The 27,111-nt window shown below is 44.2% G+C and overlaps 1 protein-coding gene across 1 annotated transcript in view; it reads left to right on the top strand.

Annotated features, from left to right (window-relative positions):
- Positions 1-27,111, top strand: part of LOC131704993 (tetra-peptide repeat homeobox protein 1-like) — a 335,084-nt gene that overhangs the window by 237,436 nt on the left and 70,537 nt on the right. The gene's annotated exons all lie outside the window — the stretch shown is intronic.

The raw sequence follows: 27,111 nt of genomic DNA, 5'->3' as shown, positions 1-27,111 counted from the left end.
ATGGGAAGACTTCAAATAAATGAAACTGTTTCTATCAAAGAGACATCTATCTCTGCCGCATACACCTTTCTCTCAAAAAAGGAGATCGCACCTTGTGCAAGACAGGTTTTAGATTAATTTGTGACAGAGGTATGGTATAGCATGTTACAAAAACAAACCAAGGTAAACTAACCCTTATAAAAGTTTCCCACAGTAAAAGCACAGCACAGTGCACTGAAGCCAGAGAGGGGAGTGTGGTCACAGCTGCACTTGGGGCTCTATTCATGAAGGGTCAATGTCTATTTCTTTAACAAGTTGCCTGCATCTTTTTCTTCGAGTCTTTCAGTTATAGAATACGGTAAATTGCATGACTGATATCCGTTTCTTTCTATTTGAATCCTTCCAGCTGCCGTTTTACTCCCTTCAGTGACAGATGACCCTTCTCACAGTGCAACATGGAATTTCTTTAAAGGGTTAATTTTCCGAGGGTTAGACAGAATTTCAATACCGCATGTCACGGCTCAGCCCTTTATAACATATATTATTTGTAATATATAAGTTATGTACACATATTTATATTTTACACCTTTGAAGTACAGCTACATGGCGATTCTGCTCCTGTGCTTCAGCTGCTTTCCAAGTTGATGATGGTCAATCCTGTTGGGGAAGAAAGAGAAACAAGACATTATTAGCTTTGTCTTTTATCCAGCGATTATCCAGCCAGGACCCTGCGCTCCCCTGACTGTATGACTTCCCATGCACACCACGCGACTGTGCCTTTACCAGGGGAGACCCTCGGGGACCCCTGCGCTCCCCTGACTGTGTGACTCCCCCTGCACACCACGCGACTGTGCCTTTACCAGGGGAGACCCTCGGGGACCCCTGCGCTCCCCTGACTGTGTGACTCCCCCTGCACACCACGCGACTGTGCCTTTACCAGGGGAGACCCTCGGGGACCCCTGCGCTCCCCTGACTGTGTGACTCCCCCTGCACACCACGCGACTGTGCCTTTACCAGGGGAGACCCTCGGGGACCCCTGCGCTCCCCTGACTGTGTGACTCCCCCTGCACACCACGCGGCCATGCCTTTACCAAGGGAGACACTCGAGACACAAGGGCAATCTTAGTTGTGAAAAGAAAAAAGCACCGAGGCGCTATGCGCACCAAGCATGAGTTCCGTGCGCACCGAGTGGAGCTAGCATGTACCGAGTATCACATGCACCAAACACTATGTGCACAGAGGCGCTATATACACGAGCACCGTGTGCAGGAAGTGTAGATTTATCAAACCAGAATGACAACATGGATTGAACATTGCAAAAATAAAAATAGTAATTTATTTGCTTGCAGTACTGTGATATTAAATGGCATAAACATGCTGACGAATTAAATGTTAACAACTGTTTTGTTATTACTGACTATGAATACATAAAATATCGTAATAATAATAATAATAATTTTGGATACATTGAATTCAGTGCTTCACATGTACATATATTAAGTGTGTTTTATAATTCAAAATTATCATTATCCACATTACTCTAGACGCTAAGAACACATCCCCTAACCTTTGTTTTGCTTCAAGAGCATCCAACTATCATGCAACTGACTAAAGATTAAGTATAGGTAATTAAACTTGTTTTGCCTTAAATGAACAAAACAAGAGGTCCCACTAATGCATCCTCCGAGATTAAGGACTTTTACAAATTTATGTCCCAGAGAGATGTTTAATATCACATTTAATTTGCTTTTCCGTTATGTCATTTTTACTAAGTAAATGGTATTTTTCAGTATTTGAAGCATGTGTTTTAATTGTTGATCAGGTGATTGGTTGCTTCTTGATTGTGAAGTATTTGGTGTTGTAAATGGGTGAGTGTCCAAATTCAAGGTATTAACAATGTTAGCTGCGTGGGTTTCTATCTTGTTGAGTATCAGTATGGAGGAATGCAGCATGTATTTTTTCAGTGGTACTGAAGCTGGAATATATTTAGATTTCCAGAAAGCTTTTGACAAAGTCCCACATAAAAGATTAATTCTCAAACTGAACGCAGTAGGGATTCAAGGAAATGCATGGACATGGATTAGGGAGTGGTTAACATGTATAAAACAGAAAGTACTGATTAGAGGAGAAACTTCAAAATGGAGCGAGTGGTGTACCACAGGGATCAGTATTTGGTCCTCTGCTATTCAAAATCTACATTAATGATTTAGATTCTGGTATAGTAAGCAAACTCGTTAAATTTGCAGACGACACGAAAATAGGAGGAGTGGCAAACACTGTTGCAGCAGCAAAGGTCATTCAAAATGATCTAGACAGAATTCAGAACTGGGCAGACACATGGCAAATGACATTTAATAGAGAAAAGTGTAAGGTACTGCATGCAGGCAATAAAAATGTGCATTATAAATATCACATGGGAGATACTGAAATTGAAGAAAGAATCAAATAATTAACTCCAATAATAATAATAATAATAATAATAATAATTCCTTAAATGATTTTTAATATGGAGGGTTCAGAACCAGATGGTCTTAAGTGACATTTTCATAATTTTAAAGGAAAACAAAAAAAGAAGATTTTGATTGATTGCGTGTCTTTGGCCATTTGTAAGTAGATACGCAGGACCAACATTATTTTCAACAAAATGAGAGGGTTTACAACTGTTTGAAATTTTAAACTTTTCAACCTATGAACAGCACCTGAGATTTTGCTTTAAATTCAGATACACCACATTATAAACTGGGTCTTTTAAATACTCTATCCTGATTGGTCAAAACAGGTCACATGGGGTGTTGATATTACAGCATAGCAACATGGGTTGGCACTTCTTTTCAAAAAGTGGCAAATCACTAATAGATATTTTGACAGGAATGGCTGGGCAGTGACGTCACGGCAGAAGCAGGAAGGGAAACTGACTGTTCGTAGAGTTTTTAATTTAGTTTCATATTTGCTCTCTCTCTCGCTCTCTCTCCCCTCTTAAACACCCACCACCCTGAGTGCCGAGAGTTGCAGGTTTTTATATTAGTGACCGAGGGATTAATTACATAATTATTTAATAATCCCCCAGTCACATTCTGCACGGGTTTTGTAATTACTGTGTGGATGGGCTTCCCATCCACGCTACTTAATACAAAACAAACAAACATTCGGCTACGCCGTCCTAAATACATAACACGATAATAATAATAATAATAATAATAATAATAATAATAATAATAATAATAATAATAATAAAAATACAAAATAACACGGGGGCAGAGGGGGAAACCCCGTTCTAAAAATAAACAAACCCTGTGCAGGGCTGCTCGCCCTGTTACAGATATTGTAAGACTTTAATTCATATAAAATAATGGGATTTCTTCTTTTCAGTGACACCCTGGTCTATATTAGAGCCAGTTTTTGGTTTTACGACCTGCTGGAGACACAGAACTTGAGTGGAGGTTGCTATGGAGGAAGTGTGGACAAACACCAAATGTTAGTATGATACAAGCAAATGTTACCTGATAAGGAAAATGCTGTTGGTCAGATTCACTGCAAGCTGACAACATAGGGTCATAAATTAAAGCCGTATTCTATTGTCTATAAAAAGCCATGTTAGAGGCATGCCCAGTGCTTCAGCTGCTCCTGCTGTGGTCCAGAAGGGAAGGATCAACGTATTGCTGTTAACTCTTCCGTGTGAAGATTAGCATATTTTAAGCACTTACTTTCTTACAATATCCATACGCCACTCTCCTTTTTGAAAAACAAAATGGTGGCCATATGTAACAGGGTGAGGAGCCCTGTACATATATTTGTTTATTTATTTTTATAACGGGATCTTCCCCTCTGCCCGTTAGGGTTGCCACCTTTGAGATACGAAAATACCGGACGCCCCATCCCCTCCTATTGTCTACTTCTTCATTTGTCTCTGCCATTGTGACTAACGTTACAGTATGCTACTTATAGTTTCTTCATTCAAAGGGATGTCAAACTTAACAGCAGCGCGCATGCTCACACCAGATAACACACAGCGGTGAGCACAAAGGGAAACATCACGATACAGCGTTTTGGTGGCGTACGTTGTTACCTCAATTCTTTCTGGTGCATTTACACACCGCTGTGTTATAGTATTTGAATTTCACTCATACAAGCACAACATGTTATATTAAATTGTTTATTGTAACACATTTTTTTAAGAACATATCCAATAGATTAGAATGCTTAGAATTACCGGACATCTTCCAAAAAAAACGGACAGGGGGTCAAAGTAGATAAAAATACCGGACATTCCGGTAAAGTACCGGCGGGGTGGCAACCCTAGACCCTTTGCAATGTATTATTTTGTTTATGTTTATCTATGGTTTATTGTTTTGTAAATATGACGGCGAAGCACCATATGTTTTGTTTTATTTAAAACGTGTTCTGGCAGAGGCGAGATTAGTGCTCGTCCTCTGCCAGGAATAATTAAAAACCTCGTGCAGATTGTGGCCGAGGGGTAATGAGAAAATTGATGAATTGATAAATAAAAGCCTGCAGCTCTCTGCACTCAGGGTGTGGGTGTTCAGAGGAGAGAGAGAGAGAGACTTTGACTTTTGAGATTCTTAAATGAATCATTAAAAATAAATCAAATAATCCACAAAGCAAAACAATAAAACACTTAAAGATCCTTCTAACACATCATTTTAACTATAAAAATAAATTACACTAAGACTAATAAATAAAAAAAAGAAAAAAAAAAAACTATTCCTTTTTTTTTAGTTAACACACACTGGATTCCATAAAATAAAATTAAGATAACAGGTTGAGTTCCCCCCCTGGAGTCACTGAGCACACAGAGTCTCCCACACACCACCGCTCTTGGAAACCTACTGGATTCCTGACCATCTTAAAATAATTAAAATCTACCAGGACCCTATTGACCAGCAGCACCCGAAACAACCTCACCAGGTCAGTCAGCCCCGTCCCCAACAAATGATTTTTCCTAGTTTTCAAAATGGCCAGTTTGGCCTGTCCAACAATAACATTCATTAAAAGGCTCCTGCTTCTTGTTCTGACACTGTAGGAGATGCCAAAAATAAACAACTCTTTGCTGAATGCCACTTCTAGAGACTGCAGGAGATCCTGCAGCAGATGGAATAGTGGCTCCAGCCTTCCATAATCACTGTAGGCATGAAAGATGGTCTCCTCCTGCCCATAGAAACAGCACTCGCTACTAATACTGGGGTCAGCTCTGTGAAGAAACCTTCCCGTACTCACTGAAGATCCCCACCTCTCTTAGACAGTGGTAATGTATACAACATTCTCCAGGCAGGCCTTGTGTCTCCCTCAACAGAGAGATGAGCCCTCCACTTAGTGTCAGTCAGCCCCTGCAGCTTTCTGAAATAGGCAGTCTTAACATGGAGGCGATAAAGCTTTTTGCTCTCAATACTGTGGAGAGCCTGATCTTTCTCCCTTTCAATATTCAGCAGACCACAGCTGCTGCTTTCTGGCTCTATTGTTCCAATAGGAGAGATGAGTATTGAAGATGGGTTCCCTTTCCTGCTCTGCTCTCCTGAACATCCCCTCTCTCAGAGCCTCTCTGAGCACCGGGGACAGAGAATCCCTCAGCCCACTCATAATCCTCCCAGCCAACCTCTGAATGCCAGCCTAGCCTCCCAGCAAGCTGAGCTGCACACAACCAGCGAGAGGAGCCAGGCTCAAACAGATGAACTAGACGGGTCAGGCCTGCCCTGCAAAAAACATCACACAGTGATTTGGACTGAAAGAAACAAACTGGAAAAAAGGATTGAAGAAAAGAGGCTCCTGTAACAGAGCCTGTCCTGTTACAGACCCCTCCTCTCTCTCTACCCTCACTGTCTTCCACACCTCCAAAACGGTCTGATAAAATGAGGGGAGACCCACTCTATCAAACTGAGAGGTATCTATTTAAAAAAATGGATTTATTAAGACCAAGCCCTCCTACAGTGTTCGGAAAGAAACAGGCTAGCCTGCTCCTGTGAGCCTCTTCTCCAGCATACAAGAGCCTATGTACTGCTTGTAGTCTAAAAGCTGCCACCCTGCTGGCAATACTCACCAGGCCTTGCCCCCCTTCATCAGTGGGGAGGTACAGCACTGCCGGCCTCAGCCAGTGTCTCCCACTCCAGAAAAAAATCCAAGAGCACCCTCTGGATCTCCTGTACCATACCCTTGGGAGGATCCAGTCACACCAACCTATGCCACAGCATGGAGGCCACCAAGTTATTAATGATCAGGACCCTCCCTCTGAAAGACAACTGCCCCAGCAAACCCTGCCAGCTCTGCAGTCACCCCTTCACCCTTTCCACTAGGCCCTCCCAGTTTTTCTCCGTAAACAGCCAGGAAACCAAGTATACTCCCGGCACCTTGAGCCCAGCTCTGTTCCACTGCAAAGACTGAGGCAACGTTGGGGGGCCCCCCTCCTGCCAGCTGCCCGACAGGAAGGTGTCACATTTTGCCCAGTTTACCCTTGCAGACAATGCTCTCTGGAATATTTCTAAACTTTCCTTCCGGGCCTGGACATCCCTATCACTGCGAACAAAAATGTTCACATCATCAGCATAAGCTGACAACAATGACAGGGGAGGGTGAAGCGGGCACCACCCAGCCAGACAGTCTACCCCTCAGAAGGTGCAACAGCGGCTCTATGGAAAGTGAATATAACATCCCAGACAGAGAGCAGCCTTGTCTAATGCCCCTGCACACTGGAAAAGGACAACTCAGACTGTTATTAACCTTTAAAATACTACAAATATTTGTATTCAAAGGTTTTATAAAATTTTAAAAAGGGGCCTAAATCCAAAAGCTTCCAAGGCCTTAAAAAGGTAGTTGTGGTCAACCCTGTCAAAGGCCTTCTCTTGGTCTAGGGAAACCAACCCCACATTAAAATTCCTAAACTCATTTAAAGACAAACTCATGAATCAAAAATAAATTATCAAAAATGTTAAGTCCAGGAACACAATATGTTTGATCTGTGTGCACGATAAGTCCAATACATTTCTTTATTATTATTATTATTTATTTCTTAGCAGACACCCTTATGCAGGGCGACTTACAATTGTTACAAGCTATCATGTTTTTTTTTTTGTTTTTTTTTTAACATACAATTACCCATTTATACAGTTGGGTTTTTTTACTGGAGCAATCTAGGTAAAGTACCTTGCTCAAGGGTACAGCAGCAGTGTCCCGACCTGGGATTGAACCCACAACCCTCCGGTCAAAAGTCCAGAGCCCTAACCACTACTCCACACTGCTGCCCAAGTCTATTTGATAAGGATCTTGAAATTAATTTAAAATTGGAACATAAAAGTGCCACAGGTCTCCAGTTCATTATAAAACATAGGTCTCCCTTTTTGGGCAGCAATGTAATTACTGCTCTACGGCAGCTGAGGGGCAGTTCACCAAGTTCCAAGCTCTCTTGCAACACCTGGAAGATGTCCTCCCCTATCAGAGTCCAGAAGTGTTTATAGAACTCTGCAGGTAGGCCGTCAATCCCGGGTGCTTTCCCACTAGACAACTGAAAGACAGCATCAGTTAGTTCTGTAAACTCCAGTGCAGTGTCCAGGTCCCTCTGCTCATCCTCTCCTAGTCTGGGCAGGTCCTGAAGCAATCGTTCAGTGTCCTTTGGGTCACAAAGCTCTTTAGAAAACAATTCCTTATAGAACTGCACTGCTGCATCACTGATCTCCCCCTGGCTGTACAGCTCCTTGCCATCAGGTGTCCGCACGCACCTCAGCTGCCGGCTCTCCGCTCTCCTCTTCTCCAAGCTGAAGAAGAAACTGGTGGGGGCGTCCATATCTCTGCACTCCACAAATCGGGATCTCACCATAGCCCCCCTCACTCTCTCCTTCAGCAGGTCACCTAATAATCCTTTCTTTTCTTTTAAATCTTGGAGGGTTTGCTCATTAAATGTATTATTTTCATTACTTTGTAATAGTAAAATGTCTCTCTCCAACTCTCGGACTGCATTGTTTAGGGACCTGGTTGTGTCCAAAGTGTATTGTTGACAAAAGTATTTAATTTGTGCCTTCCCAATGTCCTACCACTGCCTTAAATCTCTATATTTAGTTTTTTGCTTCCACACACACCAAAAATATACACACGGATTATTAAAAGTGCCATCTTCCAACAATTTTCAATTAAAACACCAATATGAAGGTCTGCTTGATTCCCTTGGGAAGATAGCTGTAACTACTAAGCAGTGGTGATCTGATAGACTATAAGCCGCTGTAATAATATTTAAATTATTTCTTAAAATATACACACGGTCTAAACGCGCTCTATATACACGAGTACTATGGTGCTGCGACCAAGTATATTGCCGTGTGCGTGGATGCAGACACCTCCAAACATCAACCAGGTCACCAAACTTAAAAACTGCGGTCAAAACTCCAGCAGACTGGGAATGCAGCTCCTCACCATTCCTATCTCTGTTAAAATCCTCGGTGCAGTTAAAAGCCCACCAACCATTAAAACCTCATCGCTGTTAAGTTTTAAAAGAGCATCTTTAAGTTTATAAAAAAATAAAACTCTTTCCTTTCCTACATTTGGAGCATAATAAAAAATAATTGACTAAATTTAAAAAAAAAAAAAAGAAAAGAAAATAATTATTATTTTTAGGCTCAGCTCACCGCTACCACCCCTGCGCTGACTCAGGAGGGGTGAAGATGAACACACACTTTCATCCGAAGCGTGTGCCATCAGCCGACCGCTTTTTTTCACACTGCAGACTCACCATGCAGACACCCAAGAGTTACAGCGTCAGAGGACAACGCAGCTCTTGGGCAGCTTACAGGCAAGCCCGCAGGCACCCGGCCAGACTACAGGGGTCGCTGGTGCGCGGTGAGCCGAGGACACCCTGGCTGACCTAACCCTCCCTCCCCCCGAGCGATGCTCGGCCAATTGAGCGCCGCCCCCTGGAAGCTCCCGTCCTCGGTCGGCAAAGGAAAGCCTGGACTCGAACTGGCAACGTCCAGACTATAGGGCACATCCTACTGTAGTGATCCAGCAATGGGGTTACTAAATAAAGTACCCCAGGGGTCAAAACATAGCCCTCGACCTTCCCCTGGATGAAAGAGGAGGCCATGCAAAGTTCTGGCTCCTGTGGGGTCTGAATGCATAAAGGAACAGACAGACAAACATTCTTCTTTATATATTAAGATTTCTAGATTTACAGTTTTTTTTTTACTAGTTTACATTGTTTGTTGACTTTTCTGGCAGGCAGCCAGCTTTGTTTGTCTTTCACAGCACTGGGGCTTGGCAGTCAATCAACTCTAAGGAAGTGGCTCAGCAACGCAGGTGCAGGCACTCTCTCTAGTATACACAGAGAATGCAGAAGCACTAGACTTGCACACGTTCAAACTGTTCTATTTACTTTTTTTTTTTTTTAAATTCCAAACTGTGTTTTCTTTCAGTAGGACTCACTGGGCAGACTGTATTTCTTGGAAAGCGGAATTTGCTAAGCTTTTTACTTCTAACACAGAGACAGACACCAGGTTGCAACACACTGCAGTAACTTTTATTAAACTGCTCAACATGGCTGTAAGCATTCTCTTAGTAACTATTACTAAATTAACCCTTTACGGGACAGATGCTACCATTATGGAGGACTTTAACCAGGCATCAACTAGAACAACCCAACAGATATTCTCAAGTCACCAGGGCAAGGTAAAAAAAAATGAAATAATGGAAATAGTGGGAACAAGTGATCACAACACAGTGCAATTCAAATTTAACTGGAAAACTAAACCGCTATCAATTAAACAACATCCAAAAAGGATTTCCCAAAACCAGAAGAGTAAAACAGCCAAAAAAGAAGTGAGGAGTTTGAGGGACAGCAGGGAAATCCCAGAAGAGGAGGATAAAGCAATGACAGATCCAGGGATGGGAAGAAGATTCCTATTGCACATCAGTGTCACCCACACACATGTAGGGTCTGTGGACAGTTAATTCAGAAACTTTGGATACAATACTTGAAATGTACATTATTATATTAAGTGTGCTTATTTACTTAAAAGTGTTACTCTGTAACGGCTGGTTTCACAGCCCCTGATTAGTACTAGTTTTGGACTGCCTCATGTTACAGGGAGAGAGATTGGCAGGTGTAGTGGAGACATTGACAGGAAGCAAGAGACAAGAGTGAAGTAGAATCAGAGAAATGTAGAAATGTAGAAATCTTTGTTTGGTTCAGCCAAGTTACAAAAGGGATCAGCCCTATGCTGGTGTGATATAATAATTGCCAAGTTAAGCAAGATGTGAAATAATGTATAATGTGATACCTTGTAACAATTGTAAGTCGCCCTGGATAAGGGCGTCTGCTAAGAAATAAATAATAATAATAAAAGATACAACTGGGGCTATATACACTATAAAGAAAGTGCCTCTGAATGTTGGCTTCTCTCAATATAAATCCTATTCACAAACCTTAATCTGGGGGCCTCTCAACCCCTGGCATAATTCTCCCCTCTAATTCCACCACTGGATAGTACCATGGATAACTTATTTTCAAGAGAAAACAATGCCCCCCCTCCCCAACAGCCCTCTCAATCCAGATTGTCCCAGGTTAAGGACTTAAAAATATGATCACCTTAATAGCCCGTTACAGCAATACATAGGAATCTATGGATAAAGGCCCTTATACTTGAATTTGATCAATGTACCGACAAGCAGGCAGCAACAAGTAATACAAAAACTGAACTAATTTCAGTGCATGTACAGTAAATGAAACTACCTTGCTTAATAAAAACAAACTGATGTGCTCACAGAAGCATCTAGTAATTTAAAGCTGCTTCCAGATATTTGCACTCGGCTCTATGCAACACGCCCCTTTGAATCCAGGTGCTTATTTTTCTAATTATGGACCTGGGTATTAAGCACGGTCTTCCTCAAATTACTATCAAGTTGCTCCATGCCTGCAGTTTCCCTTTCGCTTGTTTTGCAGCTTCACCCACTTCACTGCTTCTTCCAGTTTCAATATATTTGCAATTTATTTAAATGCTGTTTATAAACAAGTAAGCAATAAGACATGGCACAGAGGGCATTACCAGGCATTAGGGACTGTTTGGGTAATGGGGACCGAGACGAAGTCAAGGGCACTATTACAACCAAACGGTCCATAATGCCTGATGTGGTGGGTCTTATTGCTTTTAAACCCCTCTGCAAGCCCCACTGGGCATAAGCGGCATGTTTGCCCTCTCTTCTGCCCTAGTAAACCACGTTGGGCTGGGCTAAATACAGGTGTAGCTTACAGAGGGGTGCCCCTTGCCAGGTACCTGCAGAGAAATCGGCGGCCCAACATGATTTAACCCGTTAAATGCAAGGCTACTTATTCAACATAGATACATAAAGAGTGAATAAGATGCTGAGCGATTGGCATATGTGGCATATTTACCCGCTGTTCTTCCCCAGTAAACCACGTTGGGCCAGGCTAAATACAAGTAGGGCTTGCAGAAGGGTTGCCCCTTGTTAGATACTGGCATTGAAATCAGTGGCCCAAAGTGATTTAACCAATTAAATTCAAGGCTACTTCTTCAACGTAGACAAATACATTTATGCACTAAAAGCCAGAGAATAAGAAGCTGAGCGAATGAGAAGCTGGCGAATAAGAAGCCAACTTCAGCATCGTCTCTAAAACCACAGACATGTGAAACGTTTGTATGTAAATGGAATGTGTGTAGTAAAAAAAGTGCTCTATTCCTAAACAGCAGTGTTTATACTTCATTATACCTGGACTCTTGACCTGAGGGTTGTGGGTTCAATCCTGGGTGAGGGACACTGCTGTTGTAGCCCTGAGCAAGGTATTTTACCTAGATACAGTATAAACAACTGGATAAATTGGTAATTGTATGTAAACATAATATGATATAATTGTGACAATTGTAAGTCGACCTGGATAAGGGTGTCTGCTAAATAATAAATAATAATTTAAATGCAATCTGCTGAACTATTTGCATTTGACTTGGTATTTGTATATTCTGAAATATAAGAATTTGCATTTGAATTTCAAATCATGGGAAAGCTTCAAAAATATTTCAATTTTAAACACTTTTCAATAATAATGCTCATAATAAAGTAGAGAGACTTTTCAGTATTGCTGGTAAAATTGATTAACCTGAAAGATGCAAACTAAAGGACACTTTTGAGAACTTCATGTTTATTAAACATAACAAAGAAAACAATTAAAAATAATAATTGTGCAATGCACACATATATAAATATATACATATATCTCATCATTTACGTCAGTTTTTCACAAACCTGGTCCTGCGGGCCCACTGTGTCTGCTTGTGATAGAGAGAGAAAGGATCGATGCTGTAAATCTCCCTCCCGATTAGAAAGGGTGCTGTGTAAGGGGGAAGGTACGCTGCCTCCTAGATCTACCACCTCGGTGGTAGGTGGAAACCGGAAGGTGACCATATTAGGAGGGGCGCGTAGCTGCAAGTACTCAGGAATTCCATTGCAGTCAGCTGCGGGGCAGCCCTCTATTGGAGAAACCATGGCGACGCGTTGGCTGCAGGGAGGAGTTTGCTGGGTTCAAAGGGGAAGCAGCTACGTCAAAACCTCCCCTTGCGCTGAGAATGTAAACAGACGGCTGGAGCCTGTATTGTTTTATTGTTTTGGATTACGTGTGTTTTGTGTTGCAGAGGAGGAGTGAGCCGCGGACCGGCAAAAAATAGAGCACGTCCCTGCACTGCACAGCACAGCACCGCACCACACCACTCACGGCACCACGCTTCTCAGGACCAAGAGCACTGCGTGCACGGAGAACGTGGGGACGGACAAAGTCCCGTTTTTGTTTACTTTTTGTTTTTTATTAAGAGAGCTGCCGTATACCCCCCAATACCATCGATGGTAAAGGGGTGGACTTATTTGTGTTATTGTTATTATTTTTATTATTATTAAAACACGCAGACTGTTTTGGGAGAAATATTGTGTGGACCTGATTTATTCACTGCACCACTGCACCTGACCACACTGCTGTTTGTGTTCCAACTGAGTTCTCAATTATAAAATTGATCCCCCAATTGAACTAACAATTAGTAACTTAATGCAATGTTAGAAATAACTTGAAATATCGAACTCTTTTGGCTGCTTTCACAAACCTGATCAGCACTAATCTTGGACTACTTTACCTGAGTTAACATTAGGTAGTCCTAGATTAGTGTTAATTGAGGCCTGTGCAGCCAGCCATTTCTACAAATAATTCAAATGCTCTGATTAGACATTTTATTCATTCAATTGAGGGTTCCATTTGTAATTTAAAGCTCAGTTGGAACACAAACCAGCAAACACTGGGTCCTCAGGACCAAGACTGGGAAACACTGTTTTATGTAACTTGCTTCCTATATTGGTACATACCTGTTCATTATTATGAACTACGTGATTACTGTGTTTATGTTGTTATTATATAAACTGCTTTCCTTGCATGTCACCTTGGATAAAGGCCTCTGCCAAATTCATGTTAATATTAGCATTTGTCACTAAAGAACTCTGGGACAAAGTTGTTGAAAGGCACAGATCAGGGGATGGGTATAAAAAAATATCAAAGGCCTTGAATATCCCTTGGAGCACGCTCAAGACGATTATTAAGAAGTGGAAGGTGTATGACACCACCAAGACCCTGCCTAGATCAGGCCGTTCCTCCAAACTGGATGACCGAGCAAGAAGGAGACTGATCAGAGAGGCTACCAAGAGGTCAATGGCAACTTTGCAAGAGCTACAGACTTTTATGGCCAAGACTGGTCAAAGTGTGCATGTGACGACAATATCCACAAATCTGGCCTGTAGTAGGGTGGCAAGAAGGAAGCCATTACTCAAGAAAGCCCACCTTGAATCACATTTGAAGTATGCAAAAAAACACTCAGGAGATTCTGTAGCCATGTGGCAAAAAGTTTTGTGGTCTGACGAAACTAAAATGGAACTTTTTGGCCTAAATTCAAAGCGTTATGTTTGGCACAAACCCAACACAGCGCATCACCGAAAGAACACCATCCCTACTGTGAAGCATGGTGGTGGCAGCATCATTTTATGGGGATGTTTCTCATCGACAGTGACTGGGGCACTTGTCAAGATAGAAGGGAAAATGAGGAAAGTCCTTGAGGAAAACCTGCTGCCCTCTGCAAGAAAACTGAAACTGGGACGGAAGTTCACCTTTCAGCATGACAACGACCCAAAGCACACAGCCAAAGCTACACTGGAGTAGCTAAGGAACAAAAAGGTAAATATCCTTGAGTGGCCCAGTCAGAGCCCCGACCTAAATCCAATCAAAAATTTGTGGCATGACTTGAAGATTGCTGTCCATCAACGCTTCCCAAGGAACTTGACAGAGCTTGAACAGTTTTGTAAAGAAGAATGGTCAAATATTGCCAAATCTAGGTGTGCAAAGTTGGTAGAGACCTATCCCAACAGACTCACAGCTGTAATTGCTGCCAAAGGTGCTTCCACCAAGTATTAACTCAGGGGGGTGGAGACTTATCCAATTATGATCTTTCAGTTTATATTTTTAATTTATTCTTTTTTCTCAATAAAAACTTTTTTCCCCTTAACAGTGTGGAGTATGGTGTGTAGATAAGTGGAAAAAATCCTCATTTAAATGCATGAAACTCTGAGGCACTGACACAACAAAATGTGAAAAAGGTTCAAGGAGGTGTAGACTTTCTATAGGTACTGTATATAACTTATACTGTACTGTTGTCCCTCATTATCAGTGTTTCTTGCCCTGAGCTTCCTGTTGTCCCTCTTTATTTCTGACTTTAGCGTAAAATTCTCACAGAGATATTTATTTAAAAGCCTGGCACGTGTTTACCTCAAAATGTGTTGTTATTTTATTCCTTTAAACATTAACTGCCCAATCTGTTTATAGAATGCCCACAAACCACTATAGTACTCACACGAACCAATACAGTACGCATACAAACGATAGGTTACAGATGCAACCCCGGTTCCATGAAAGAGAAGATGACCACCAAAATAATACTTTAGGGATATGCCTGCTTGTTAGGTATTTATTGAGCATTTTATATTAAAGCTGTCAATATTATTATTATTATTATTTATTTCTTAGCAGACGCCCTTATCCAGGGCGACTTACAATCGTAAGCAAATACATTTCAAGTGTTACAATACAAGTAATACAATAAGAGCAAGAAATACAATAGGCGCCAACGTGGAGTGACGTCCTTGGTCCCACCTCCTGAGGTAATAAATTGAACCCGCGTTGAACCCGCAAATGCGAGAGATACGACCTCGCAAGGTTGGTGGTCATCTTCTCTTTCATCGTTCCCTTTCAATTCGAAGATGACCGCCAAAACAATACTTTTGGGAAAGTATACCAAAGCCATCGCGAAGGAGAATGAGCGGACAGCCTATGAGGGTCTTCTCGCTACCGCCATCTAGTGTTGGTGGTGTGAGCGTGCAACCTCAAGGACCCTAGTGCCTATTGAAGGCATAGAGGGATCTACGACATTAAGTCGGTAGAACCTGGTAAATGTATGCGGAGTAGCCCAGCTAGACGCAGTACAAATGTCGGTTAACTAGGCACCTCTAAAGAGGGCCCATGATGTAGCCACACCTCTGGTAGAGTACCCCCACCTGGGAGGGTGGCAGCGTATGCCGGCATTAGTATACGCAGTCGGAACCATCTCCACAATCCAATGGGACAGTTGCTGATTAGAGGGGGCTTGACCGTGGGTTCTTTTACCACGACAGATGAAGAGCTGGTCAATGCCTGAACCGGGCAGAGGGAATTCAATCTCCTATCCATCTCCTCCACAAAGGGAGGGGGATGGAAAGCCTCTAGTTCCACTGACTGATTCAAGTGAAAAGCTGTAATCACCTTAGGGAGGAAAGCAGGGTTCATGCGTACCGACACCCTGTTTCCATTGTCCCAAATATGCATACTGGATAATATGCATACTGTTCAAAGACAGTGCCTGTAGCTCACTGACCCGCTTAGTGGAGATGATAGCTTATAGAAAGTCTGTCTTCATAGAGAGATACTTCAACTCCATGGAATGTATAGCTTAAACAGGCCCTTAGTGAGAGCATCCAATACCACATCTAGACTCTATTCGGGGAGAATGTCCTTTATAGGAGGACGTAACTGCCGAGCACCCTTTAGAAAACGGATCACCAGAATATGAGCGCCGAGAAGACTGAGTCAATGGAGACATGGCATGCAGATACGGCTGCTAGGTACACTTTCAATGTAGAGGGGGATTTACCCGCCTCTAGTAGATCTTGTAGAAACTGTAAAATAATTGCTATAGGACAATAAATGGGATCATGACTTCTGGCCATGCACCAATTTTGAAAATATTTTCAATTGTAAACGTACAACACCCTTGTGGAAGAAGCCCTAGTGTTCTCAGTGTACTGATGACTGCATCTGAGAGCCCTAAGGCGGACAGACGGTCCCGTTCAGGGGCCAGACCCACAGTTGGAGTCTGCCCAGTTCTGGGTGCCAGAGGATGCCTTGCGCCTGACTGAGGAGATCCATGCGTAGATTCTCCTGGGCCATATGGGGGTGTGGCGGAGTGTCCCGCCCCTATATGTATGTGCGCTGTATATTATTATTTGTATTATTATTGTTTGCGGCGCAGACGAAAGCCTCTGCCATTATTTGTTATTGTTTTGTTTTGTGTTTTGATTATTAAACCCCATGAGGATGCGTGGCTGATCAGCTACTGATTGTTTAACTAGCTGATAGTCACGCATCCTTACTAAACTCGTGCAGACAGTGACCGAGGGGTAATAAGATAATTAACAGCTAGTTAACCCCTCGGCCAGAATATAAAAGCCTGCAGCTGTCTTTGTTCAGGGTGGACAGTGTTCGAGAGAGCTAAGAGGAGGAGTATACAAACAATACTCTGAGTATAAGAAAGGTGATTGCTACCAACTAAAACCTTTAGGTACTCGTTCTAGTTTAAAGATTACTTGTTTGTTCTGTTTGGCCAACGTGCCCTTTTGTTTTGTGTTTATTTAAATCTTTTGTTTTTGTTATTATTTAATAAATGTGCTGAGCACCGTTGCGCTTCAGTTTTGCCCCGCCATTCCTTGTGTTGAGTCTGTGTTTCTTGTCTGACATTACCCCTGCAGTTGGTGTCAGAACCGGGATGACAGCGCAGCCAAGCGTCAAGTCAGAAATACTGTGGGTGTTTTTTTTGTAAAAATAGTTTTTTTGGGAAAAGGGAAAAAAATATATAAATTAAAATGGGAATAAGCGGCTGGAGAAAGCAGCAACAGCAGCAGCAGGAGGCGCAGCAGCAGCAGGAGGCGCATCAACAGCAGCGGTCGCAGGTCCTGTCACGTCTCTACCACACCGGATGTTTGCCTTGCCTGTCTGGATGAGGAAGGGTGGTGCTTCCTGTGTGGTGAGGTAAGGTATCTTCCACTTAGCCAGAGCCACGCATGGCAGGAGATAGAGGAACTTGAGCGTCCGGCGTCAGGGGGAGAGGTCCTGCTGGCTCAGAGGCCGACGAATTCACTCTCCTCTGAGGGAATCTGGGGCTGGCTGGTGGAGCCTGGGAGGAATGCTGAAGAGGCCCTCCCCAATGTGATCAGCCTCCTGTGGGCCAGAGATGGAAAGCGATGGGAAGCCTGGGAAAAGCAACACTGCCCAGTGTCTCTCCCAGATGTTGCAGACATGGTAATTCGCTACCTGACTGCAGATATGGCAGGGCTCCCGCTATCTCCAGCTCCATCGGGAGAAGCCCCGTCGCTGCCATCTCCAGCACCAGAAGGAGAGGAGCCATTGCTGGCATCTTCAACGCCAGAGGGATAGGAGCCCTTGCCACTGTTTCCAGCGCCAGAGGGAGAGGAGCCATCACTGCCGTCTCCAGCGCGAGAGGGAGAGGAGCCATCGCTGCCATCTCCAGCGCCAGAGGAAGAGGAGTCATCGCTGCCGTCTCCAGCGCCAGAGGGAGAGGAGTCATCGCTGCCGTCTCCAGTGCCAGAGGGAGAGGAGTCATCGCTGCCGTCTCCAGCGCCAGAGGGAGAGGAGTCATCGCTGCCGTCTCCAGTGCCAGAGGGAGAGGAGTCATCGCTGCCGTCTCCAGTACCAGAGGGAGAGGAGTCATCGCTGCCGTCTCCAGTGCCAGAGGGAGAGGAGTCATCGCTGCCTTCTCCAGCGCCAGAGGGAGAGGAGTCATCGCTGCCGTCTCCAGTGCCAGAGGGAGAGGAGTCATCGCTGCCGTCTCCAGTACCAGAGGGAGAGGAGTCATCGCTGCCGTCTCCAGTGCCAGAGGGAGAGGAGTCATCGCTGCCTTCTCCTGCGCCAGAGGGAGAGGAGTCATCGCTGCCGTCTCCAGCGCCAGAGGGAGAGGCGCTGCCTCTGCCTCCACCACCAGGAGCAGAGCAGCAGGAGCTGCCTCTGCCTCCACCTCCACCACCGCCCGAAGATTACCTGCCACTCCCTCCTCCACCGCAATGGGAGGGACTACTCCTGCCCTGCCTCGCTCTGCCCAAGGATGCCTGCCTCGCTCCGCCCAAGGATGCCTTCCTCGCTCCGCCCAAGGATGCCTGCCACACTCCACCTAAGGATGCCTGCCTGGCATCACCTGGGGTTGCCTGCTGCTCCACATCGCCTGGGGAGCCACCAGTTACAAAGTACGAGGGAGAAGTGCAGCTCCCACTGCCATGTTCATGGCCAGGGGCTCCTCTCCCGAGTTCGCCTCCCGACGGTCCACTGCTGCCGTCTCCTCCCAAGGGTCCGCTGCTGCCGTCGCCGCCCGAAGGTCCTCTGCTGCCGTCGCCTGGGGTCGCTTACTCTGCTTCGCCTGATATGGCAGGGCTCCCGCTATGTACTACGGGTGCTCTGTAGCAATTTGCACACTCCTAGCTAGTTCACACACCCAGTTGTACTTGCTCGTAACGGTGTACCGCAATACTGCATTTCAATGCGTCTAAGAGGTGGTACTGCATGGGGAGCAAAAGAGCTAGACACTTGTGTTTCTAGATTCATTATCTGCATGTCCTACAGGTACTCTGTACCAATTTGCAAGTTGCTAAGTGGTAGTGTTTTTCAAATTTGCACTACAAAGAGATATTTTAAAGAATAGGGTATATAATGCTTTTTGTCGCCTCCGCTTACAAACTCAGGAGGGCACAAGAGTCTTCGCTAAAGAAAGGCACTGGCCGTGTGTTCGTACAACACCCCACCGCCAGATGGCGAACGTTACCCCGAAACATTTATGTTCATAAAATATGAATTTGAATGGAATTTGCCATAGGTAATTGCGGTCGGGGGGGTGGGGGGGTGGGGGGGTGAGGTGTATTATAATGGGATTTCCCATTTTCAGATTTCCAGGGTGCTATATCTCGGGTTCTGGGGGTCCCCGAGATCTGAAAATCGGTACGGGGGTCCACCTCGGGGCCCCTGTCAATCACTCCAAGTGACGTGTCCCCAGCTGGAAAGGACCCCAGTTTAGACTTTTTTGCCAACCTGGAGCTCAAAAGCTACTGGAAATCCAACCTTGACCATCATGCTGTAAATGTGAAGATTTGTTGAAAATGTAGCATTTGAAAATGGGTGGCTCCCTGTGAAAGAGGGCCCCCAAACATGACCATAGGAAGTTCAACCTGGGTTCTAACCACTGGACCACACAGCCTCCTACAGGTGCTCTGTAGCAATTTTCAGCCTCCAAACGCACGCGGTTGTTACTTACTTAAGTAATTTATGGTACAGTTGGAACAAAAACCAGTAGGGACACCAGCCCTCCACGACCAGAATTGGAGACCCCTGCTAGCAGATTCATTGCTCCATATATATCACCAGATTTATATTGTGCCCTTTTTAATTCAAACACTTAATGAATCCCCCCTATTGTTTCTTGCTAATTCTGCATTTGTTATGTGCTTCTCCAGGCAGAATGTATTTTATGGAACAAGCGGAGTGTAGTGTAGTGACTACGTCTTCTTTACAGTGAATGTGAAGCGATCAGTTTTGTTCAAGGAATGTATAGCTGGGTGTGTGCGTGCAAGGGCTGCATGGTGGTGTCTGCGTGCAGAGGTTGCATGGTGGTGTCTGCATGCAGTGATTGCATGGTGGTGTGTGTGTGTGCAGGGGTTGCATGGTGGTGTCTGCATGCAGGGATTGCATGGAGGTGTGTGCGTGCAGGGGTTTGTGAAAGGTTGTGAGCGGGGTAGTGCAAAGGATGTACAATGTACAAACAGAATTCTCCCAAAAATAATCCTTTTATTATTACAACAAAAATAGCACAAAGTAATCAAAAATCAAAAATAATAATCCACCTTTCTACCAGCGATGGTATCAGGGTAAAACAGAAAGAGTCCAGTCTCTGGAAAATAAACAAAAACGACACTCCTCAACCACAATCCTCCGTGCACGAAAATGTGCATTCTCCTCCAGGTTTTGTGGTGCGTGCACTGTGCTGTGTTGTGCTGTGCGGTGAGGGCGTGCTCTGGGGTTTGTGGTGCGTGCGCTGTGCTGTGTTGTGCTGTGCGGTGAGGGCATGCTCTGGGGTTTGTGGTGCGTGCGCTGTGCTGTGTTGTGCTGTGCGGTGAGGGCGTGCTCTGGGGTTTGTGGTGCGTGCGCTGTGCTGTGTTGTGCTGTGCGGTGAGGGCGTGCTCTGGGGTTTGTGGTGCGTGCGCTGTGCTGTGTTGTGCTGTGCGGGGAGGGCGTGCTTTGGGGTTTGTACTGTGCGTACGCTGTGCTGTGTTGTGCTGTGCGAGGAGGGCGTGCTCTGGGGTTTGTGGTGCGTGCGCTGTGCTGTGTTGTGCTGTGCGGTGAGGGCGTGCTCTGGGGTTTGTGGTGCGTGTGCTGTGCTGTGCTGTGCGGTGAGGGCGTGCTCTGGGGTTTGTGGTGCGTGCGCTGTGCTGTGCTGTGCGGTGAGGGCGTCCGCTGGGGTTTGTGGTGCGTGCGCTGTGCTGTGTTGTGCTGTGCGGTGAGGGCGTGCTCTGGGGTTTGTGGTGCGTGCGCTGTGCTGTGTTGTGCTGTGCGGGGAGGGCGTGCTTTGGGGTTTGTACTGTGCGTACGCTGTGCTGTGTTGTGCTGTGCGAGGAGGGCGTGCTCTGGGGTTTGTGGTGCGTGCGCTGTGCTGTGTTGTGCTGTGCGGTGAGGGCGTGCTCTGGGGTTTGTGGTGCGTGTGCTGTGCTGTGCTGTGCGGTGAGGGCGTGCTCTGGGGTTTGTGGTGCGTGCGCTGTGCTGTGCTGTGCGGTGAGGGCGTCCGCTGGGGTTTGTGGTGCGTGCGCTGTGCTGTGCTGTGCTGTGCTGTGCGGTGAGAGCGTGCTCTGGGGTTTGTGGTGCGTGCGCTGTGCTGTGCTGTGCGGTGAGGGCGTGCTCTGGGGTTTGTGGTGCGTGCGCTGTGTTGTGCTGTGCGGTGAGGGCGTCCGCTGGGGTTTGTGGTGCGTGCGCTGTGCTGTGCTGTGCTGTGCTGTGCTGTGCTGTGCGGTGAGAGCGTGCTCTGGGGTTTGTGGTGCGTGCGCTGTGCTGTGTTGTGCTGTGCGGTGAGGGCGTGCTCTGGGGTTTGTGGTGCGTGTGCTGTGCTGTGTTGTGCTGTGCGGGGAGGGCGTGCTCTGGGGTTTGTGGTGCGTGTGCTGTGCTGTGTTGTGCTGTGCGGTGAGGGCGTGCTCTGGGGTTTGTGGTGCGTGCGCTGTGCTGTGTTGTGCTGTGCGGTGAGGGCGTGCTCTGGGGTTTGTGGTGTGTGTGCTGTGCTGTGCTGTGCGGTGAGGGCGTGCTCTGGGGTTTGTGCTGGCTTTGTAGCTACAGCCTCCCGTCCTCCGGCTCCTCTGCAAAATACACAAAACAAACACGTAATAATAAATCAATCCTTTCTCTCTTTATCATATTGCATGATGCTGTGTGCGTACAGGGATTGCATGGTGGTGTCTGCATGCAGGGATTGCATGGTGGTATGTGCGTGCAAGAGTTCCATGGTGGTGTGTGCGTTCAAGGGTTGCATGGTGGTGTGTACATGCAGGGGTCGCATGGTGGTGTGTGCGTCCAGGGGTCGCATGGTGGTATGTGCGACCAGGGGTCGCATGGTGGTGTGTGCGTCCAGGGGTCGCATGGTGGTGTGTGCGTGCAGGGGTTGCATGGTGGGTGTATGTATGCAAGGGCTGCATGGTGGTGTGTGCGTGCAGGGGTCGCATGGTGGTGTGAGTGTGCAGGGTTTGCATGGTGGTGTGTGTGTGCAGGGGTCGCATGGTGGTTTGTGCATGCAGGGGTCGCATGGTGGTGTGAGTGTGCAGGGTTTGCATGGTGGTGTGTGCATGCAGGGGTCGCATGGTGGTGTGAGTGTGCAGGGGTCGCATGGTGGTGTGTGCGTGCAGGGGTCGGATGGTGGTTTGTGCGTGCAGGGGTTGCATGGTGGTGTGAGTGTGCTGGGTTTGCATGGTGGTTTGTGCCTGCAGGGGTCGCATGGTGGTGTGAGTGTGCAGGGTTTGCATGGTGGGTGTGTGCGTGCAGGGGTTGTGTGTGTATGTGTATGGAGTGGAATTGTAGTGCAGGTTTGGCGCAAAAGAGGGGGCAGGAGGCGAGGGCATGCAAGGGGGTGCAGGGAAAAGACTGGAAGGGTAGGGTAAAAGAAAACCTACTACAATCATTTATTTTCACTTTCTACTCCCAGTCCCCTTTCCCTCACTTTATGAATTAATTTTGTGATTATTTAATTATTGTCAAAATAAACATCCTTCTTCTACTCACGGTTGCAGTCTCATTTTTGTCCCAAAAAGAACCTGAAACACTACAATATATTGATGGACGTTACATAAGCAAATGAGATGTTCTTTTTTTGGAATACCATGTTCCTTCTCAAAAATGTGTTTTAATATTGGCTTTTAATAAATGAAAACGACTGCTTTAATTAATTTTCATGTATCTATTTCAGTGCAATGTAGTTTCTTCATGTAATAAGAAATAAGTTTTTGTTTTTACATTTCTACTTTATTTCTGTTTCTTCATAAAAAATAATGTTTTCTGGGGATAGTAAAAAATACATTAACTTTGATTCATGTACTAAGGGTAACTCACGATCCAGTTTATGGTAAATTGTGCATGCATGCCTTAGAAACTCGGCTGTCAGCGGAGTCCCAAAAACTGGGCTGAATTCGAAAATGCAAAGCAGCCCAGAATTTGGGACGTTATCAGAGCGGCCTGGAATTTGGGACGTTATCTGAAAAGCAAAGCGGCCCATAATTTGCGAAGTAAATGAAAACAGGGGAAGGCTATATGTAAAACTGTGATTACATTAGAGATAAACTAATGTATCCTGTAACAAAACCATAATAGTGTGGAAGATAAATTTAAAAATGCCTGCAAGCTTCCCCACTTGTGTGACGACATGTTCCTGTGACAGACATGGACCAATCAAAACGCGAGACTGTTATGCGGTTCCATCCCAAAAACCGGGCCTGTGTCATACCTCGAGAAATCTCTGCGGAGTGCTCCAGAGCGTGAATTTTCTCTTTAGTTTTTGAACAACCTAAAATGGTTTAATATTGATAGTACTATTATTAACTATGATCATTATGCAGTTGTGCCTTTTAATGGCTTTTTCTTAGACCGATATAACCATTTATTTATTTATATATTTTTATGAGTCTAATACTACTGTAATTATTACTGGTCAGTGCTAATTGGTGTTGAACAAGGCCCCCCCTTCTCCCCTTCAGTCGCTTCAAAATGTAAAACCCAATCTTTAAATATGTGGCTGTGACAGGATGGCTGGGCGGTGATGTCAGACAGAAGCATGAACTAAAAACACTGACATCACACTGCAGATTTGAAACAAAATGACGCGGTGCGGCGTTTTATTTTTTTAAATAACAAAAATAAATAGAAGTTCTAAACAAAAACACACAGTGCTCACAGAGCGAAAATAAAAGTTCAAACAAAACACTTGCACACAGTCAGGGATTTTGTAGGCATATAGTCAGGTGTATGATTAAACAATTATACCAAACAGGTGCTAATGATCATCAATTCAATATGTAGGTTGAAAAACAATCATTAACTGAAACAAAAACAGCTGTGTAGGAGGAATAAAACTGGGTGAGGAACAGCCAAACTCAGCTAACAAGGTGAGGTTGCTGAAGACAGTTTACTGTCAAAAGTCATACACCATGGCAAGACTGAGCACAGCAACAAGACATAAGGTAGTTTTGCTGCATCAGCAAGGTCTCTCCCAGGCAAAAATTTCAAGGCAGACAGGGGTTTCCAGATGTGCTGTCCAAGCTCTTTTGAAGAAGCACAAAGAAACGGGCAACGTTGAGGACTGTAGACGCAGTGGTCGGCCAAGGAAACTTACTGCAGCAGATGAAAGACACATCATGCTTACTTCCCTTCGCAATCAGAAGATATCCAGCAGTGCCTTCAGCTCAGAATTGGCAGAAAACAGTGGGACCCTGGTACACCCATCTACTGTCCGGAGAAGTCTGGTCAGAAGTGGCCTTCATGGAAGACTTGCGGCCAAAAAGCCATACCTCTGACGTGGAAACAAGGCCAAGCGACTCAACTATGCACGAAAACACAGGAACTGGGGTGCAGAAAAATGGCAGCAGGTGCTCTGGACTGATGAGTCAAAATTTGAAATATTTGGCTGTAGCAGAAGGCAGTTTGTTTGCCGAAGGGCTGGAGAGCGGTACACGAATGAGTGTCTGCAGGCAACAGTGAAGCATGGTGGAGGTTCCTTGCAAGTTTGGGGCTGCATTTCTGCAAATGGAGTTGGGGATTTGGTCAGAATTAATGGTCTCCTCAATGTTGAGATGTACAGGCAGATACTTATCCATCATGCAATACCATCAGGGAGGCATCTGATTGGCCCCAAATTTATTCTGCAGCATGACAACGACCCCAAACATACAGCGAAAGTCATTAAGAACTATCTTCAGCGTAAAGAAGAACAAGGAGTCCTGGAAGTGATGGTATGGCCCCCACAGAGCCCTGATCTCAACATCATCGAGTCTGTCTGGGATTACATGAAGAGAGAGAAGCAACTGAGACTGCCTAAATCCACAGAAGAACTGTGGTTAGTTCTCCAAGATGTTTGGGCCAACCTACCTGCCGAGTTCCTTCAAAAACTGTGTGCAAGTGTACCTAGAAGAATTGATGCTGTTTTGAAGGCAAAGGGTGGTCACACCAAATATTGATTTGATGTAGATTTTTCTTCTGTTCACTCACTTTGCATTTTGTTAATTGATAAATATAAACTATTAACATGTCTATTTTTGAAAGCATTCTTACTTTACAGCATTTTTTCACACCTAAAACTTTTGCACAGTACTGTATATATCAAAAGGTCAAATGCAAAATGTGCTTACAACTAATTTAAGTGCATACAGTGTCATAGTTAATATGGAACACATCTAGTAACCCATATATGCTCCAATGGTACAATATGCTACACAGATTACTAGAGGCCAATGGGCTACTATGCCACGTGTGAAATACGGTCATAGGACACATGGTCTGGTGCTTGGATCCCGGTCATTGCTGCTTGCAGGTATATTTATTATTATTATTATTATGATGAACAGTGGTAGATACCATTGAGTTTTTCAATGCAGATTCGTTCTTCTGCTTGTTTATTTTCCAACGTTTTGCATATCCTTGTTTACAAATGTATAAAAAAACCTAAATGAATACTTTTGTTTTATACTTGGGGGTGTACAATACAATGGGAATTTTGTTCTAAAGTAAAACTCTTTCTTAATACCCACTGACATACAACCTTTTAACAGTACGTTGCTGGAATGCTGTCATTTAGTTATGTCGTTGCTATCAGGTTGTGTGTTAGCAGCTTCATCATGGTTGCATCTCAAGTATTTGAAGATGTTAGTGATCTTACATAATAAACAGCAGATCTCAAATAGTCGCTGGTCTCCAATACGCGCTGCAGGGGACTACTGGAAAATATTGTAAATAAACCCTGGGGTGTTTAAAAGAAGTTTTATGGCATTCATCTGTTTTACAAGTATATTTTGAGTCCAAAAAAAGTAGTTTGAAGTACACTATTAGTATACCTAAATTGTAGGTTGAATTTACTTAAGTATAAAATAATACAACTTTAAGTAAACTAAAACCAAACTATACATATACTGCTGGTATACCTAAAGTGTTCTTGAAACACATTACATAGTAATACTTCAAATAAAAAAAAGGTATTACTTTTTTATTATTATATAAATTATAAAATACTATTAGTATTGTGACATTTTTGCTGCTGTGGGTGTACCCAGAAATTACGAGATTGCAACAGACATTGGATCAATCAAGCTCTTTATTCTTCCACCCTGTAACTGCAATGCATAATACAGATGAGGAACCAACATAGTAGAGAGAGACACAAACATGTCAATATCAAACTGATTTAAAACAAGGATTATTATTATTAAAAACAATGCATTATGGGAAACTACATCACAGTACATGGGAAATGTATGAGATGGGATTTTCAAATACAGTGGTTAGTAATGTGGACATCCTGAGGTTAATGCATTTGAAAGGTGTTTGAATGAGCCCCCTTATTAGACAGACTGGCCAATACAATACAATACAATACAATACAATACAATACAATAGCAACAGCAAACATGAGTGAAAGTGCTGCGTAAATAGGAAACAAAAGCAGAATTTATTTATTTATTTCAAAAAACATCATTCACATTTCATTTATGATTTTCCCCAGTCTTTTACATTATTGCAGAGTATCTGTAAGCTGTAAGGTTCAGCTGTTATTAATAAGGAACCGGTTAAAGGAACTTCCAAAATATAATGCAAAGGTTATTGCTGATTAATTCAAAGATCATTAATTGACGTTTTTATAACTAGATTTAAACGAGAGTACTCAATAGAGTATTATTAATATTTTTTCATAAAATGATAGATTAAACAGTAGATTAAATGCTGAATAATTCAAAGCCGCTTATTGACAGTTTTTCTCTGTTTATGCAAAGCTGACGGCAGTAGTGCCCTATAACCTGGTTTGAATACAGTCTATGCCACCGCCTGTCTTCGTCGCTCCCAGTCAGTGTAGCAGCAGTGAGCCGGGTTGAATAATAAGAGCCAAACCTCAAATTGGGTATAAAAAATAGTGAAAAAATGGCTGATTCTAAATGTATATATATATATATATATATATATATATATATATATATATATATATATACACACATATATATAAA

Source organism: Acipenser ruthenus, chromosome 34, assembly GCF_902713425.1.
Source record: "Acipenser ruthenus chromosome 34, fAciRut3.2 maternal haplotype, whole genome shotgun sequence".
In the NCBI taxonomy this organism is placed as follows: domain Eukaryota; kingdom Metazoa; phylum Chordata; class Actinopteri; order Acipenseriformes; family Acipenseridae; genus Acipenser; species Acipenser ruthenus.
This window is presented reverse-complemented; position numbering and strand designations above follow the sequence as displayed.